Genomic DNA, 18,163 nt, shown 5'->3' on the forward strand with positions numbered 1-18,163 from the left:
AATTCCCTTATCACTAAATCCGGGAATAATAATAGATCCAGGTTGCTCTGGGGACTGCATGAACTAATTCATTTAAATAGCGCAGTCCACTGCCTGCTACATAGTGAGCCCTTAATAATTATCCGCTTTAATATTAAAATTGGCAATCTTTGCGCACTTGTGGGAGCGCAGCTGCAGGAGGCTTTCCTAGAAGAGGAATTCCTGCCTTAACCCCGTGCTCCCCGGGCCCCAACTGTGTGGCACGAGGCCACCCAGAGGTGACACGGTGACCGCCGCCCATCCCGCGCCGCCGCCCAGGGCCCTGCGGAGGCCGGACACACGTGGGTGCACGCGGCCGAGCGAGCGCAGGGCGGCGCGGGGTTCGGCCGGGGCGCAGAGGCGCGAGGGGCGCCAGCAGACGCGATGGCACAAGGCTCCGGGTTTGGCTGCTCCGCTGCGCTCCCCCGACCCATCCTCCTTCCAGTCCGCCGGTCTCCCGTCACCTCCAGTTCCGCGTCGGACGGGCACGGCAGTGGCGGAGGGCGGCAGCACTCGTGGCGCCGGGCAGCAGCCACGAGCGCCTGGCGCGTGGCGGCGCGGCGGCAACAGCGCTGGCGGGCTGGAGCCGGGGGCCTGGGCCGGGAACCGTGCGGACGAGGGCGATGCGGCAGCGGCGGCGGCCTGCTACGCGGGCGGCGCACGGCGGCCCCCGGGCCGGGACTAACGGCGGCTGCGGGTGGGCCAGCGGTGCGGGCGTCTGGCGAGCTGCAGAGACCAGGTAAGTCCGGCATGCCCGGTTCCTGGCGCCGGCTGGGCCACAGGGATGAGCCACTTGCCGGGGCAAACTTTACGCACTCGCTTCATGGCTCCTCAGCCCCAAAGTTTGTTTGCAGGGAAATGCACCCGACGGGTCAAGGAAGAAAGATGCTTCTCTCAGCTGACTTGATTTGGGAAGGTTATTTTTTCCTTTCTGGGGCGAAGATTGGTTTCGGGTTGGGAAGGCTGCATTCCCCAGCGGGAGCGCGGAAAATTGAGTGGTAGGTCCCTCGGGCTTGCTCTTTGCGCAGTGGATTTGACCAGTGAAAGTTGGGGGGAAAAAGTTGTGACTTGTAGGGATGCTGAGGAACAATTCCAGGTGCGTGATGCAGAATGTGGGAATGTGATACCTTTTTGCCGAAACCACCCCCCAGGCCCAGATTCCCAGGTCTGAGGAAGCTAGGGTGGAGGATTCTTTCATTAGCGATCAAGTTTTCTAAGCTGCATTTTCTTTCTACTCACAGATCAGCAGCTTGGGACGGAATTCCCCGTCGCGTTTTTTTGCCAGGTTTACCCTGATGCGCTGTAGTCCAGGTTTCCTGAGCTCGGACCCTGGTTTCATCTGTTTCTGTGTTCTCTGAGGAGCCCTGCAAAGCTAACCAAGCAGGTAACAGAATACCAGAAAGAGAAAACCAGGAAGTGCCAACTGGGCACCCGAGTCATAGCATCATCAGGAATTTTTTTTTTTTTTTTTGGTCTCGTGAAATGAACGAACAGCTTCTGGGCTCTGCTTGTGCAAAGCTCAGTACAGCTCTCCAATCCGTATGTCCTTCCCTGTATTGCATTTGCTTATTGATTTACAGCAAGGAGATGTGCCCAGAGGAATTATTTAATAACAAACGGTGCCCGCTATGGTGAGGACAGCAAACCTCCTTTCAGAGGCAAAGAAAGGGGAACAGAGCTCTGGGAAAGGGGTAGCCAGTCTGTTCACCTCAACCCAAGATGCGAAGAAATAGAACTAGAAAAAGCAACAGACAAGGCGGGAGTGATGTGCAGGAGGGAGGTCAGAAACCCCAGCTCATATGGTGAGTAGGTAAATCCAGAAATAATTTTAAAATGATTAAGCAAGAATAACTAAAAAAAAAAAAAAAAAAAGTAGGAAGACTGTACGTGCTGTGGTTTCTGTCTACCCCACAGAGATGAATATCACACTAGCTGAAAAAGAATCCTGATCTGTAAATAGATTAAAAACAGGAATTAATCAGAACAATGAGTCAGAGCCCTTCAGAGATTGAAAAGAGGAATAATTGGTTTTGAAAGAGCTTGTATCTCAATATCAAGTCAAATGTATTAATTTTGCTTTGCTAGATGTGTTTACTGACAATAACCTGACTTTGGCTGCAGTAACCTGGCATCTTGGTTCATAGTTTTAACCATTTGTGGGTCATGGGACTAGGGAGGAAGTTGCCTGCAGGTTAAGATTCATACCAATTTGTTCAACATTTGTAAGATGCCTAATACGCGCATGTCATTGGTTGCAGTGGGACAGATTCTTGTGAATGTTCATTAAAGAAATCTGATCGGGTTCAGTCTCACTAAATGGAAGGATGTTTGCTTGCAAATAGTAAAGAGTGGGGTCAGGAATTATTGATCTTTGAATGTTTGCTTGAAATTAGTTGAGAGTCAACATGTGATTTGAGGACCCCCAAAATGATCAGTACCCACCAGGGAAATATAGCAAATTGCTGTACATTTTAATAAGATGAATAGTAAGGCTGAATGCATGCAAGTGGCCCTCCTGTCTAAAAGTAGGATAGCCGAGACACCGAGTGGCTAATTGATATGCAGGGTAATAGATTCAGGCTGTGGCTGCCACAGACATAACATTCAGCCTCATGTCCTCCTCACTGTCTGGATGTCATTAATGTCAGCCCGAAGACATGAAGGTGTTAAGTTCATTTCTCCAGGAGAACTCTAACTTTTAAATATCTTTCACAACACAACCAGATAGCCCAAGTGTACCTTAAAATGGCAACAAAGCATTTAATAGGAGCAAAGTGCTGAGGAGTTTCAAGTAGAGCAAAGATTAGCTGTGGACAACGAGCTGTAGCCTTTCCTTTGCTGATTTATGTTCAATTTTATCACTGTCACATTTCATATATGCCTAGTTATTACAAACTAATAGCCTCTTTGCTCTGCTTGCAAAATATGCATCTTTCTCTTTTACAAGTTCCTAACTCCTTCTCACATATTCAGTACACATCTTCCAGCTTTGTTTTTACTGCATAATTTAAGTGTCCAACTTGAAGTTCTCATTAACTCTTAATATGGTTCATGCTGAAATAGTGTATAGATATAATTGCCCCTTGTAAACTGCCAGATATGTGTATCACTATATTGTGGCAATGCTACAAAACAGAGAAGCTTTGACTGGTTTCCAATCACCATTTAGTAAGTTGTTAGTGGTAAAAATTATGTTAATTTTATGTAGTGGAATATATTCAGATGGCAGGAGGATTTATTGATGCTGTGCATGCTTGCCTACTGTCTCTGTTTTAGTTGTCACCACCAGTCTGCCTTTAAGCCTTCTTACCTTAGCAAGGTACTTTGTCTCTATGAAGGTGAGCATCTTTAAGGTGCTCACTTGTAGTTTTTAATATGCACACATGCATATGCATATAATTTTAACATGCATGTATAATTAATCACTTAATACTGGTGGACTATTTCCTTTCTTATGCTTGATAAAAGTGCAATGGAGAATATCAGTGTTGCAAAGATGGTTGGCAAGAGAATATGGGGCCATGGAACAATTTGAGATAGAACATTTCTTTGAAATTGAGGGGTGACAGATCTCAGTCTCATATCCAATTTGTATAAACATTTCAGAAATGGTTCAAGTATTGTAAATGGTTTTTATCTTGTAGTCTCCCCTGCACTCATCTCATCTCTTAAACACAGTGGGACATTTCTTTGGAAAATTTGCTGCAGGAGAAATGCAGTCCCTGGTTGAAACTTTATATGCCAAGTTTCAATCCATAGTACATTTTTATTTTCCCCCTTTTATGTACATGTTATAAACAAGAAATAAGGGTTTGTAATAGAAGTGCTGGCAGAACTTTATAGCATTTCAAACAGCTTTGCTACTTGGAATGTAAATATTTGTAGAATCTTTACTGTGCAAGAACTTGCCTTACAAAGAATGAGGAAAAATGACTATTTTATTAAGTAGGATAAAATAATTCAGTGAGTTTGCATATTTCTTATTGCAGACATATTGGCATGAAGAAATAGATTATCTATGTTATAGTGATTCCCTAGCATTCTCTTAGGTGCCTTTATAACTCAGCTTGTAAATTTTCTATGTTCTAAAGCAAGAGAACAATTTTGTCCCATTTGTTTTTTAAGTCCCTTGACTTTGATTACCTTTCAGATGTTAAGATATGAGATTCATATTTCAAAACCGCTTGATTATATTACCAACAAATGAGGCTGTCAGTATACTGTTTTAATCAGATAAATAATTCTTGACACCATCACAATACTTCAAGTACTTTTATTTTGGGAAACTAGTACAACTCAGACCTTATGTGTCCTTTTGGTTCTAACCCTGAAATATTTCTCACATTCGCCTACTTCCCTCCATGTTCACCCACATCCTCCTTGTCCAAGTCCCCATCTTCTCTCCTGGGATAGCTACATTGGCTTCCTTGGCTCCTTTCGTACTTCTTCCCCCAAATCATCCTGCATAGCAGCCAAGACAGGTTTTTTTTTTTTTTTTTTTTTAAATGTAAGTTAAATTAGTACTCATCTACTCAGAATGCTTAAATGGCTTTCCATTGCACTCAGAATAAAATCCAAACTATTAAATATTACCTGCAAAGCTGCGTAGGATTTAAACACTTCTGTCTCTTCGACAATTCCTAGCAAGCTTTTCGGAACAAGAGTTTCTTAGGCCCTTTTTCGTTTCTGAAGATATGTTGAGCTCTTTCCTATCTCAGGGATCATTCTGTTCTTTTGCCCAGTAACCCTGTGTAGCTCTAACCCCTAAACACACACACACACACATGAGCACACACACACAAACTCACAGGGTTGACTTTTTTTTTTTTTCTTTTCGACAGGGTCTCACTCTGTCACCCAGGCTGGAGTGCAGTGGTATGATCATGGTTCACTGGAACCTCGACCTCCTGGGCTCAAGTGATTCTCCCACCTCAGCCTCCTAAGTAGCTGGGACTACAGGCACACACCACTATGCCCTGGCTAATTTTTGGATTTTTTGTAGAGATGGGAATTCCCCATGTTGCCAAAGCTGGTCTTGAACTCCTAGACTCAAATGATCTGCTCACCTCAACCTCCCAAAGTGCTGAGATTACAGGTGTGAGCCACTGAGTCTGGCCCACATAGAGTTTTTGACTGCTACTCATCCCTTAGGCCACAGTGTAAATGTCATTTGCTTAGAGAGAGCTCTCTGATTTCCTTCCTCCCCTGAATGAGGGCACCTCTGATAGGCTGTTTATGTTCATTTCCTTGGTAGTACTTAGTATAACTTGGAACTGTACATTTTCTTACCTGATTGTATGTTTATATTCTGTAATTACCTTGTAAGCAGTTACCACATCTATTTTACGCACTATTACAAAGCAACTTCTGTCAAAGTATCTGGCTCATTGTGGAGTTTGATAAACCTATGAGAACTAAGCTTGTTGGTTTGCTGAGTTTACCATATGTAACCAAAGATCCTGTCAAGAAGGTACATATTCAGTAGAAGTCTGCAGCTGACTTTGACAGTATTCTTCCTGTTACATTGTCCATGATCTCGTACATCTCTTGGACAGCTGCTATTTCAAACCAAAGTTGTCCAAAATGGAATTATCATTTTTCTTCTCAATCTATTTCCTAAGAGCTTAGGTGGTCTGTTCTTTCTTTAGCTATCATTGTGGTTATCAGGGCATCTGGAGTCAGTGGTCTTTGTCACCATCTTCTCCCTTTGCCATTGTAACCAGTCCACTGATTAAAAATACAAGAATGTTCATTCAAACAATGTGCCAGGCTGGGTTCTAAGTACTTCTTACCTAATGCAGGAGATTAAGAAATGACTTTCTCCTCACTCTCTTTCTTGTTCCAATCTATTTGACGTGCAGTGCTATATTAATCCATGAGGCCGACCCCTTAGGTCATTGGACACTCACTGCATAGAGAAAAATATGCTACTGATGCAGCCTGTCTATATGTGACTTCTTCCTAATTCTCCCCCGATACTTAACACTGCAACTATAATATATGGGTCTTCTGAAACTTCCTTGAAAACTCAACATGGCCCTTTTGGCTTCAGTGTTCTTGCATGTGCTTGGAACACCCGTGAATTCCATCCCACTCTCCTTATTCCCGTGTTGACTCATTTCCACCCTCAATTCATTGTTGTTTCTTTCAGAAAAGCTCTTTACTTCCAACTCTACCATTTGTCAAGGTAATACCCAACCTAGCCATTCCTCCAGGTCACCTTGACTGTCCTCCTAGACTAGGTTTGACCTCTATGCTATCTACAATCGACCATGTAAATTTTGTTTCTTCTTTAGGGGGTAAATGCATTAGAATTTAATTAATATTGTAAAATTGTTTAATATCTGCTTTTCCTGGTAGTCTGTTGATGGAGTAGCATGTAAATGTTAAGACTTTGGTGAATATTTCTAGAATGATAGAAAGTCTAATCTTTTTAATTGGCATGAAGTTCTGCTATAGTTATAGTGGGGCTTCTTTTTCTAGGGCTAACATTTATTTTAGTGTATAATTTAAAGATTTTATTTTATTTTGCACAGTTTCTAAGTGACAAGTCATTAGTTGACAACAGGTGAATATCTTGATATGATCTGAATTTAGAAAATTCTGTGATAAACATATGCTCTAAAGGAAGCATAAGCCAAAGATTGTAAGCACCGAGGACTGGTCCTTGAAGTAGTGAGCTTATTTTAGTGCAAGAAAGTGATGGGAAGTTCTCAAAATTCATTATTTTATTAGAGTAAAACATTAGCATATGAAAGAAATAGCTAAATGACTGCATCACAACAAGTCAAAAGCACATCTTCCTAAACCATAAATAATTACTTATAAATGGGGAAAATTTTGTAGGCATTAAACAGTTTCACCAGTCATCCTTCAAAGAGGAAGCCCCTGTAATAGAGCTGAGAATACTCTATTTCACTTGCACTGTTTCTCAACTTCTGCTGTTTCTGCAGAAACGTTAACTGGGGTTCTGCTGAAATAATGGTGATACCTTAGCCCTTACAAGATTTTCTGAATCATCTCTGGGGTACAGCTTGCTATTCTGCGTTTTTTAACTTTTTATTTTAAAGTAATTTGAAACTCACAGAGAGTTGTAAAAAATAGTACAAAGAGTTCTGTGTAGTCTTCAGCCAGCTTCCCTGTATGGTAACATTGTATGTTTCTGTTCTGCAATATCAGAACCAGGAAATTGACATTGGTACATTACTGTTAACTAGACTGCAGACCTTATTCAGTTGTCATCATTTTTTAAACCTGATTTCATGAATATGTGTATAGCTCTACATGGTTTTATCCTACGTAGATGTTCATGTTTCTAGGATTTTAACTTAAAGAACAAATGTCCTGAGAGGTGACATTTCCATGTCAGCATACACTAATGTGATAATTTTGCAACTGTATTCTAGCATTGAAAAATTCCACTTCCATAAATCTTTCTCCATGCAAATATTTGTCTTGTTCTTAAATATCATGAAGTCCTTTACCTTGCAGATGCCTGTAGCGAAATGGAAGTCTTGGGGTTTTATAAGCCAGGACATGACATTTGGGTGGTTCTCTGTGTCTTTGGTTTGGGAATCTGTGTTGACTTCCCCATGCTACATTTGAAAAGTTCTGCAGATAGCAAATATGTTTGTTTATCATTGTGATCAGACTTGGACAGGATTTTGATGCCACCAGGGCAGGGCCCCAACTGAATGCTTCGTGCAGGTTCTAACTCAATCGCAGTTCATTTTATTTCTTGCATAGAAATAGTCACCCTTTAAAATAACTTAATGCATTGCAGAAGATGGTAATGACACTTTTCAGGCAATTAAAATCAACCCGAACAATATAGCTAGTGATCTAATCTGATGCCTGCTACTCACTTGGTCTGGCCGCCTCCCTGAATGTAAAGTAGCTGAAAGTTGCTGATTACCAATTACTAATTCCGGTGAATATTCTGAAAGCTCTGGAATACAGATAAGGCATATTTGTACCAAAGTCGGCTGTGTGTGACTACACCTCCCTCACCCCTGTGAATTCCCTTCGCCTAAGAAGCTTTCACATTTATATATACTAGGCAGGTTAATTTTTCTCTTCTTACCAGGGCTTCTATTTATTTTAAATAAAACCAATCAAAAGCTTTGTGCATGGGCTGTATGGTTTTGAAATGTGAGCCATGTAGGCCCAAGTTTCTCCTTTTATTCATTGGAGTAAATACAATTTTTTCTTTATGTGTAATGTGGAGATATACGTGTTTCTATTTAGTGGTAATTTATTGGGCTGTTGTTTCATTAGTGTTAAGCAGCAGTTGCCCTATGAAATTAAGTCTGTAAACTTTAGTGGCAGCATTAGTTTTTAAAAAGAACAAAAGGGTCTTAATATATGGATTTTGTTATATTGTGAAACAAACCATGCATTCTGTGAAGATGCTTGCAAGTGGAGGGTGTATTTCCATATAATGGGACATTCTGGAATACAGTCAATATCCTTTTTAATCTGATAGTGCCATAATTGTCTGTTGCTTTAAATATTTCTGTGTTATGACTTGCTTGGAAAATATCTTTTGTCATTTTTCTAGAGTTAGGGCATTTTCTGAGTCTTGACTTTTTATTATTCTATTTTTATAATACGATTATTTCTGTCATTCTTCTTCCTACCATAGTTTGACCTTCTAATAACTCACCCCTCCCATTCACACATACATGCTTTCACATGTGTGCACGTAAACACACACACACACACCCACACAGACATACACACAAAATGCACAAGACATACATTAGGATAGGGGATAGAGTTAATCCCAAATCATAAAATCGTAAGGGATGAATTATAGACATCTTGTAAGCATTCAAACAGAAGAGATTAAAATCAAATGATGGGGAGGCATTTTAGATTGTATATGGGATTAATATGCCCCGGTTTTTAAAGTTACTCAATCTTTTCCTCCTCTGCTTCTTCTTCCTCCATCTTTTTATCTGCATCTCTGTGTCTGTCTCCTTCCTCTTTTCCTTTTTTTAGTGTTCTTGTTTGCTTTTGGTTGTATTTATGAATGGACTCTTCTGTACTGACCCATAGTGGCTAAATGCTTTCAATGGGCTCTAGTGGAAAGCTTACATATGTTTATTCACACATTTTTTGTTGAGGGGAGAGGGCAGGATGGGGATAGGGGATATAAAATGTCTTAAGTTTGCTATTTAGAGAAAAATAATTTCAGAAAAAGATAAAGACACACATCAGGCCTATAATAGACTGGCCGGGAGATGGTGGCCACAATACCTTCCTTGGCAGTTTGCATAGTGGCTCACTCTGACCTTCAAGCAATGGAGTCCATTTCCCTTTCCCTTGAATCTGAGTTGGCTTATTGAATTTGAAAAATAACGTGTGGCTCAAGTGATGTTATTGTGAATTCTGCTCCTTAGCCTGGGAGCTTCTATTCTTGCACACTGAGTCTGCCCTGTGGAGAAGTCCAGGCAAGCCTCCTTGAGAAAAACAGGTCACATAGAGATAGCTAGTAGCCAATAGCTGGCCAGTAGCCAAAACTGATAGTCAGTCATGTGAGTGAGGCTATCAGTCCCAATTAAGCTATCACATGGCTCATGTTACGCGAGTGACTCCAGGCAAAACTACCAAACTAAATGCTCAGCTGAGCTTAGGTCAAATTCAAAATCATCAGATAATAAATAATTTGTTTAAGTTATTTATTTTTGGGGGTGGTTTATGCAGCAATAACACACAAACTTTTAAAAAATTAATATAATTTTAATTGAGAAAATGATATATATTTATTGTACACAACATGATGTCTTAAAATATTTTAACATTGTAGAATGAATAAATTGAGCTAATTAACATGTATTATATCGCATACTTATCGTTTTTTGTATGGTGAAAATGCTCAAAATCTATTCTCTTAGTGATTTTCAAGTATACAATACATTGTTATTAATTATAGTCACCATGTTGTAGAATAGATCCCTTGAACTTATTCTTCTTATCTAACAGAAGTTCTGTATCCTTTGACTAACATCTCCCTAAACCTGCCTCCCCACCCCTTGGTAACTACCATTCTATTCTCTGCTTCTATGAGCTCAACTTTTTTAGATTCCATATAAGTGAGGTCAAGTGGTATTTATCTTTATTTGTCTGGCTTATTTTACTTTACAGAATGTCCTTCCAATTCATCCATACTGTCACAATTGAAATAATTTCCTTCCTTGTCGATGGCTGCATAATATTCCATTATGTGTATATACCACATTTTATTCGTCTATTGTTGGACACTTAGATTCGTTGAATATCTTGGTTATTGTGAATAATGCTGCGATCAACATGGGAGTGCAGATATCTCTGACATACTGATTTCATTTCCTTTGAATATATGCCCAGTAGTCCTATTGCTAGTGCCCATGGTAGTTATATTTTTAATTATTTGAAGACCCTCCGTACTGATTTCTATAATGGTTACAGCAATTTAAATTCCCTTTGTCAGTGTGCAAGGGTTCCACATCCTCTCCAACACTTACCTTTTGTCTTTGTGATACTGCCTGTTCTAATGAGTGTAATGTGATAGCTCATTATGATTTTAATTTCTTGGATGATTGGTGAGGTTGAACACCTTTTCATATACTTGTTTGCTAATTCTGTGTATTCTTTTGATAAATGTTTTTTCTAATCTTTGCCTATTTTAAAATTAGGTTATTTGTTTTCTTGCTATTGAGTTGTTTGAGTTCCTTATAAATTCTGAATATTAATCCCTTACAGATGTATGGTTTGCAAATATTTTCTCTAGTTCTTGGATCATCTCTTCTTCCTGTTGATTCTTTCCTTGGCTGTGCAGAAGCTTTCTAGATTGAATTGAGCTCATTTAATTGTTTTCACTTTTGTTGCCTGTGCTTTTGGGGTTATATCCAAAAAACCATTGCCTAGACCACTGTCATGGAACCTTTCCCCTGTGTTTCCTTCTAGTAGTTTTATGGTTTCAGGTTTTATGTTTAAGCCTTTAATTCATTTTGAGTTAATTTTTGTAAATGGTGTGAGATAAAGGTTTAATTTCATTCTTCTGTATAAATCTAGTTGTCCCAACACCATGTATTGAAGAGACTGTCCCTTCTTCATTATGTGTTCTTGGCAATTTTGTCAAAATCAGTTGACTGTAACTGCATGGATTTATTTCTTGACTCTCTGTTCTGTTCTGATGGGATATGCGGTCTGTTTTGATGCCAGCACCATGCTGTTTTGATTGCTGTGCTTTGCAGCATATTTTGAAGTTAGGTAGTGTGATGCCTCCAGCTTGTTCTTTTTGCTCAAGATTGCTTTGGTTATTGAGGGTCTTTTGTGATTCCATTTCAATTTTAGGATTTTTTTTTCTATTTCTGTGAGAAATGTCTTTGGAATTTTGATAGGACTTGCACTGAATCTGTAGACTGCTTTGGGTGATATGGACATTTTAATAATATTAATTCTTCCAGTCCATAAACATAGAATATCTTTCCATTTATTTGTATCTTCTTCCATTTCAAACTCATTATACTAAAAACAGTACTTAAAAAAAGTAAGTAACTGCTTAAAGATGTGAGATATCTTTTTTGTTGTTGTATAAATGTAACAGCTTTTGCTTTGATAACAATTCAAAACTCTCAGTGGCTTCTAGCAAGCATTACTCATCTGCTTGCATGAGGGCCATGGGTCAGCTTTGGATTGGCATGGCTTTTCCATATTGTGCATAGGCTGTGTGGCTTATTCTTCTGGGATCCAGGTTAAAGGGACAGTTTTGTAGTGGATACTGTGGTGCTCAATCCAGGCCCACTATTTAAGGCCCACATATCTATCCACCATCTGACTGGAATATCAGCTGCCATGTAGCTGACATCTTCACTCCCCACTGGGAATTTCCCTTTGCCTTAGGAGAACTGTGTCAGCCAAGGTTGTGCTTCCTCTGGGTAGTGGTCCATAATCAGTGACTGACGGTTGAAAAGGCACAAAGACTGGAGTTGCCTTAATTTGGACAACTCTGTTCATGTAATTTATATACATGTGACTAAGAATATATTTTGTGTGTTTGAGATCAAGAGAGGTAGCCAAGAGGGGCCATCCCAGCCCTGGAACACCATATAAGGATCAGCTGAGACCTCAGCTGCAAGTACTTTAAGTTTTAGGGTCCTCCTCTGACTTTACAGTAGTTTCTTTCAAGAGCACTCCTCAATAAACCTTCATCTCAGATTTTGTCTCTAAGGAGCCCAAGTTAAGAATGATCCTTATCTGGGATATTTTCTTCACATTAGTGAGGGCAGAAACACAAGAGACTTAGCTAGACCGTGCAGCTGCATTCAAAACTTTGGTAGGACTGGTCATATGTCAAGTTTTCTCAGATTTCATTGGCCGGAAGTCACAGGGCTAATTAAGGAAGGGGAGGTAAGCAAGTGCTTACAAACAGTAGTATAGTTTATATATGTATTCTACCTCTCTTGACCTCATACACAGAAAATATACTCTTAGTCACATGTACATAAATTACATCCATACCCTTAACAAGAACGATGCCCCCAAAAGTTCTTATCTAATCATGTAATCTGGCTGGCAGTCTGAGATTTTATTATAGTCTCTATAGCTTACGGCAGAAGTGCAAAAAACTAAACCAAACCACTAAAGCTGAGAGTGAATAATGAATATTTGTGAACAAAAATACCATTTACCCATATGAATTAGCTGTTACTACAATAATTCTATGTAGACAAAATCCCCCCATCCCAAATTTCAATAGTCTAAAATAACATGTTTATATATCTCTCACTCGGTCACATTGACTAGGGTGGCTCTGCCAAACTAAGTTTTTTTTTTTTTTTTTTTTTGTTTTGTTTTTTTGAGTCCAGGTCTTGCTCTGTGGCCTGGGCTGGAGTACAGTGATGCAATCATGGCTTACTGCAGCCTTGAACTCTTAGGCTCAAGGCTCAAGTGATCCTCTCACCTTAGCCTCCCAGGTAGCTGGGACTACAGCCATGCACCACCATGCCTGACTAATTTTTAATTTTTTGTAGAAACTTCCAGGCTGGTCTTGAACTCCAGGACTGAAATGATCCTCTTGTCTCAAGCCTCCCAGAGTACTGGGATTATAGGCATGTGCCACCATGCCTGGCCTGTTCATATTTTTATGGGTCAGCTGGGAGTTGGCTTATCTAGGCTGGGCTGGTATGGGTTACTTTGCTTAATCTTCAGGACTGTTTGACTCTGTTGTTTCCATATGTCTCATGGTGGAACTGATTCTGAAGGAGAAGCTCCCTGATGGAAATTATTCTCATGCCAATTGCAGGGATGCAAAGAGATAAGAGGCAAACACACCAGTTCTCTTAAGATCTTGTATTGCTACTGGACTATTACCACTTCCGCTTCATACTGTTGGCCATAACAACAACAACAAAAAAACATGGCCAAACCCAAGTCAAGGGTGGGAAATTATCCTCTGCCTCTTTAGTGGAAGGAACTACAGAGTCACATGACCAAAGGCATAAATAAAAAAAAAGGGTGAAGAATTTGGGCTAATAATGCAATCTGTCATACCACCAAACCTCATATCCATTAAGCATTGTAAATGTCCTCTAGTTTTTAGTTGCTTTTCAAATTAGAAACAGGAAATGTAAACTGCCACTTTATTGCCTGTGAATGAATTATAGCTCTAATTACTGCCTAAGTGAAGGAGCCCTTTGTGAGACCCAATAACACATGGAGTTGGGAAATATAATGAAATTCTCCAGGAGTGTACCGTTCAATGAAAAGATCTCAGATATGTATTTGTAAATGTAGTGAAGAGTATCAGTTAGTTTTGTCTAGTAGTAATCTGTATGCTTTTTATTCCATGGAATCTCTGTCTGCCACTTGATAGTTTCTTACCTTGGGCAAATTAACTGCCTTCTCTAGGTCTCAGTTTCTTCACCTGTAAAGTTGGAATAATGGTTTCTACTGTATAAATCTATTGTAAGGAATCCATGAGATAAGGGGAGGCCCTTAGCAAAACTCATTAGATGCTACCTATTGAGCTTTGCAGTTAGGTTACTGTTGTTGTCTTTATTATTCACTACTTGTGACTTACATATATATAAATATATGACATACATATATGACATACACTAACCTAGTAAGAGGTATGCTGTATGCTAAAAGAACAGAGAGTTGGGAAGAATTAAAGGAAACTGAGGTAGAACGATCAAGGAAGGCTTCATATGAATGTAGGATTGATGACTCCTCCAGATTTGAAGAGTTGGAAGTCGAAGTACAGAATTTCTGGTTGAAAAAATCTGGCCTGGCATGCTCTTAAACCCACGAATCACTTCCATGGTTGGAGTTGAGAGTGTGTTTTAGCGGCTACTTGGTGAATTTTAGTTGCTATAGTGAAAGGCCGTGATTTGGGTAGTGTTGACTACTCGAATGTTATTAGAGTGTGAAGGTAAATCTGAGGTCATGGCCTGTTTTGAATCTAAAGTAATAGACTGCACAATGCGGGGATGGATCTGGGTGAATTATCTCTGTAGACAGGTTTTAACTTTCATTCAAAAAATCTTATAAAGCACGTCTTAAAATGCATTTTACCAGTGAGACTAAAAAGATTCATAGAGTGCCTCAGGTCAAATAACAGGTTAATGACCTAACCAGAAATGAAACCCATATTTCCCATGTCCAGAAGTAGTGCATTTTTCATTCTAGAACAGCTTCCACTTAGAAGAGAAATTTATGTAACTGTAAATGGGAACTATTGCTTTCTCTTCCATAGTGATTGTGAGTGAACTTTTCTACTGATCTCAGACCCCAAGTTGGTCTCACTTTTCTCTACATTTATAGGATTTCATCTATAGGGCTGAAATTGAGTTTACTTTTCAGGACCTCTTTCAACTCCCCTATTCACCTTAAACCTTTTTCTTCCTTTCTTTCCAGGGCTGTCCCTCTTTCTCTGCTCTTTAGGTCAGAGAACCCTTGATTGTCCCACTCTTCTTATCCCCCATATGATTAATTCATTTTCCCTCTCCTTTTCTCCCTCACTTGTAAAGAGAGAGACATGGAGATAAATAAAAAACTGTCATCAACCAACTGTGCTTTCCTTTTCATTGCCCTACATTTATGCCTGGAATCCTCTTAATGGTTTTCTTTACTTCTGTCAAGATCATACCCATCCTTTTTAAGGTTCAACATAATGTTCTCTCTTCATGTCTCTTTAGTCCCATCGGCATTAAGTAAAGATCTAAACCTGTCTGTCCAATTGTTTTCCTTATTGCTATTGAGAAATCATTGGGAATCATTACTTCCCTCTGGGAGAGGGTACATTTTCTCTGCCCCATTGATGTTGGAAGGCTTGGTCAGGTGACTTGCCTTGACTGATGCAATATGAACATTTCACATTCAGTTAATCATTTCCCACAGAGGCTTTGGTGGCCTGTACATGGTTTCTTGTATCCTATTACTGCCTGAGTATTACCTATCACTGCCTGAGCTCTGCCTCCTGTCAGGTCAGTGACAGCATTAGATCCTCATAGGATTGCAAACCCTTTTGTGAATTGTGTATGTGAGGGATCTACATGTGGCATGCTCCTTATGAGAATCTAATGCCTGATGATCTGAGTTGGAGCAGTTTCATCCCCAAACTATCCTTGGCCCCCACCTGGTTCATGGAAAAATAGTCTTCTACAAAACTGGTCCCTGGTGCCAAAAAGGTTGGGGAGTGTTGACATGGGTCATTCTTACTCATCTACCAAGTTTCAGATTAAATGACACTTTATTGAACAGATGACAGTCTTTTGCTCTGCTTTTCTTTATCACTCATTACTCTTATTTCATGTCTGTTTTCCAAATTGAGCAGTATGAAAGCAGGAAACTTGTATTTCTTGGCTACCCCTATATCCCAGTGCCTGTCATAGAGTAGGTTCTCTGAATTACTGAATAATTTAGATAAAATCCATAAATAACCTAGAAACCACTCATGATCTTTCCCTGCTTGAATTCTTGTAACCGTTTATATAGTTCAGATTTTTAGCATCACTCAGTGTGGATTAAATTATGTGTTAAGTGTTATGCTAACCACATCATTCAATCCTTACAACAAATTAGCAGTGTAGCTACCTTTCTTATGATGCTTTTCATATTGCTTCAACATAGTTATTTCTAGATTTTAAAAATATCTCTACATCTAAATGTTAACTCTTTGTTATGATAGCAATTATTATACTGTATTATATTTGCCTTTTACGTGCCTGTATACCTGTCTAAACTGCGAAATTTCTCTGAGTGCTGGTCACCTGTGCCAAGCATACTACCTGGATGTTACTAGACATTTCGTACATATTTGATGACTAAATAATCATATTTAAGCTCACATTAAATGGTTGATATTACTAGAATTAATTTTATCTTAGTGCCTTATATGTAGTAGATGTTTCAGGAAGTATTTTTCATTGATTTTTTTTATAGAATTAGTATGAATTGCTTACTATATTAAAGGACACAGTAACTTTCAGTATAACTTAAAATCACATTATATTGAATTTTACTGTACATTTATTGGTTATCTATGGCTTGGGTCAGGGAAGTCAAGACTGCAGTGAGCTGCGATCATGCCACTGCACTCAGCCTGGACCACAGAGTGAAACCCTGTCGCAAAAAAATAAAAATAATTCTAAAAAAATTTACTTTATTACCTACAATTCTCTGTGGGTTTGGAGTTTGAACAATGTTCTTCAAAGACATCTCATCTTTGATCCATATGGTGTTGGTTGCTATAGCTTGACTGGGGCTGGAGAATCCAGGATGTCTTCACTTACAAGATTGGTGCCTCAGGTGGGGCAACCAAAATGGCTGGGATCTCGATGGCTTGCTGTCTCTCACTTATCATCATCTAGCTTTCCAGGTTTGCTTTCTTTTCTCTTACATTCCAAGAGGGGGAAGGTAGAAGCTGGAAAATCTCTTTAAGGTCTAAGTCTGAGACTGGCAGAGCGTCACCTCTCCTACTTTCTGTTCGTTAAAGCATGTCATAAGGCAAGTCTGCAATCAGGAGTAGGAGAAACAGACTCTACTCTTGCTGGGGAGGAGCAGCATGATGTACATCATTAAAAGGAATTATAGGCTATCATCTTTATAATCTTCCACTCTAAGGAACTACTTGAGCCCACATATTTTCTGTGTTTTACTCTAGAAGCTTCCAAGATACACTTAATTGATGTAGGTAGTAGAAAGTTTTACATCTGAAGTCTGTTGATTTATTGAAAGTGAACATGACTTGTAAAATTTGAAGAAATTTTTTAAGCTCCTAACTGACTTTTCCTATTTCCTTCATCGTTACAACATTTATTTTTAGTATTGCTAGAGTTATCTAATTTTTATGATTAAGAACAATAAACAGAAATTTATCTTGATGAGTGAATTAGAAGTGTTACCTGCAAAGATGGCTTTTAACCTTGTAAGCTTGTTTTAAATATGTTGTGATGATGTTTGATCGGCTTTAAAATTTCCATATGCAAAGTACAAATCCCTGAAGAAGAAACTCCCCAGTCCACAGTAATGCAAGTTAGCAAGAAGTTTTCCTTCTGTATGAGTGGTGCTCTAACTTCATCTGTTTTTAAAAATAAATGTACTGATCAATATCATGAATAATTAAGTGAAAGGAGTTGTGGGATTTGGGGCTGTTTTCTTTTTAGTAATTGTAAATTCCATTTCACAAAGCCACAGCTCAGTAGCTAGAAGGAACTATGTCTGGGTTACTCTTTATTCATTAAAAAAATCTGCCTGATAACATGTAGTTCTAGAAAGATTTTTGCTTAGGAAAGATCTTTGAGTGTAGAGAGTTTTTACATGTATTAAATTATGTGAAGAGGTTTATATAGCTAATGAAAACATTATTCTAAGGATAGTGATAAACTCTTTCTGAAATAGTTATAAAATGTGATTTTCTGTTTTAGAACTAAAGCGAGTATGAGTCTGATTTAGAGAAGCTTGTGTACAAACAATATGCATTGACAAATTTTTAAATGTCAGACCTGTGAACTGATGGGTAGAGACTGGAGTTTTCCCTCCCACCTCTTATTAGGTTGTAACCTTAGAATTTTATGTAAATGGAATGTGATGGAGTGTTTAAATTGCCTGCTTCTGCCAGTGTCATTAGGAAGATGGGAGGGATCCAGTTGAA

The 18,163-nt window shown here is 39.2% G+C and overlaps 1 protein-coding gene across 1 annotated transcript in view; it reads left to right on the plus strand.

Annotated features, from left to right (window-relative positions):
- Positions 1-670: 670 nt before the first annotated feature.
- Positions 671-18,163, plus strand: part of CNTN3 (contactin 3) — a 340,350-nt gene continuing 322,857 nt past the window's right edge. Inside the window, exon 1 of the mRNA XM_017864604.1 lies at positions 671-757. The gene's annotated coding sequence lies outside the window, so the exon portion shown is untranslated. The remainder of the gene's footprint in view (positions 758-18,163) is intronic.

The sequence above is a fragment of the Rhinopithecus bieti genome, unplaced genomic scaffold, assembly GCF_001698545.2.
Source record: "Rhinopithecus bieti isolate Rb0 unplaced genomic scaffold, ASM169854v2 scaffold_76550, whole genome shotgun sequence".
Taxonomy (NCBI): Eukaryota; Metazoa; Chordata; class Mammalia; order Primates; family Cercopithecidae; genus Rhinopithecus; species Rhinopithecus bieti.